Raw genomic sequence first — 1,684 nt, 5'->3', positions numbered from 1 at the left:
GTATACATTAGTTGGACAATGTGGCCTTTTATCAAGTATTGAAATTTAAAAGTGGTCTAGCCACAATCACAAGAAGAATGAAACCAACAAAAAGAGTAAAACTAAAAGGGCAATGCTCAAACACTAGTGCACTCTTGTTCACCAAGCATTTTCAAAGCACCAAGCTCACTTTATAAGAAGAAGTGCCCTTCCAAACAAGTTTAGCCCTCTTCCATGTTCAAAGCTTAGTTTAAGGGAACTTCTTCCTATAATGTTCCCACATTTTCAAGATCTGTAGACCACCAAGTCCACTCAAATCACTCTTCTGTGTATGAGTGCAAAGCACTTTGCCTTTGTCTAAGACCAAACATTTTAATGGATGTACCTTCCTAGCAACATGCAATGAAGATCGAGTGTCTTCCTTTTTCTGCGACACCATTTGGGGCCACTCTATCTGAAAGCTAAAGCTATCTACATCGAAGAGCCATATTACCTAGCTCAAACCAAGGCAAGGTTGAGGGGCTATTATTGTCTTCTTAATTAGTTGGAGTTAGGACAAAAAGCTACCAATGCAAATATATGTTGTTCAATGAATAACCATGTTCATGTATATTAGTAAAATAATACTATTGCATATTCAACAATTTTTCTCACATGTACAATTGAGCTAATCAACACTCAAGCCCTCTATAAGGCAAATGGGCTAATAAACAATGGATGCCTCCCTCATTTCCTCCAAATGCTTACTTTTGGTCATGCCAGCCTCAATGAAAACACACTAGATTATGGCAATAATCTTTCATTATAAGCTAAATTTGTGCCTCATAAGCTTGCTAGTTTTATTGGCTGGTTCGATGCAATGATAGTTTTTTCAAAAACTTGGAACACTCCTAAAGTGAGCATCAACCATGAGATTCAATGTGAGGGATCTCATTTGGAAGACTAATGTTCATTAGCTTACATATATTTAATAATTATTACAAAAGAGTATAAGAATAACCACTCTAAAAAGTGGAATATTAGTACAATGATCTAAGGGGGGTGACTACCTTGCACACCTTGTCAAAGCATTGTACCTATAATCTTAGATCATTTACAAAATCGCATGTTTTCAATTCATTGATTCTCTCTCCTCGTTGGAAACTTAAGGTGCACTCACTTATGAACGAGCTCTCATGTGGCTGACATCTTATTCCACACCCAAATATTGTTGTCGTTTCCATTGCCTTTTTGCACCTCAAGTCCAAGAAATTGTCTAGCAAATTCTCACTTAAGGAAACATATGGTTATTGGTCAAGGCTAAACAAGGACTTGATTATTAGAAATATTGGACCCATTTCTAACCTATTGGCCAATCCTAGTTGTGAGGAAGTGTTGGCCAATGTGTACATCCATATTTGAAACAATATTGTTATACTAAAGAAAAAATTATAGTCATTTAATTCATTTTACGAGGTGAAATTTGAGAATTATGACAAATTTTCCTCTATTTACATTTAGTGTTTCAAGAAGCGTGAATTTATTGGCATAGCTCATAAGAGCATGCAATAGTGATTGTTAGGGAAATCTTCAATGTTCTTGAGGGGGAACTTACCCCCCAGTTAACAAGCACTTTATAAGGCCTTTTTCTTTTTAAGAAGACAATTCCTTCCCTTACCAACCATCAAAACATCAAAATTAGCACAAGAGAGAAATTGCTATGAAA

This window comes from Lygodium microphyllum, chromosome 28, assembly GCF_053477565.2.
Source record: "Lygodium microphyllum isolate KBCC chromosome 28, Lygodium_microphyllum_v1.1.10, whole genome shotgun sequence".
In the NCBI taxonomy this organism is placed as follows: Eukaryota; Viridiplantae; Streptophyta; class Polypodiopsida; order Schizaeales; family Lygodiaceae; genus Lygodium; species Lygodium microphyllum.
Note: the sequence above shows the minus strand (reverse complement) of the source record.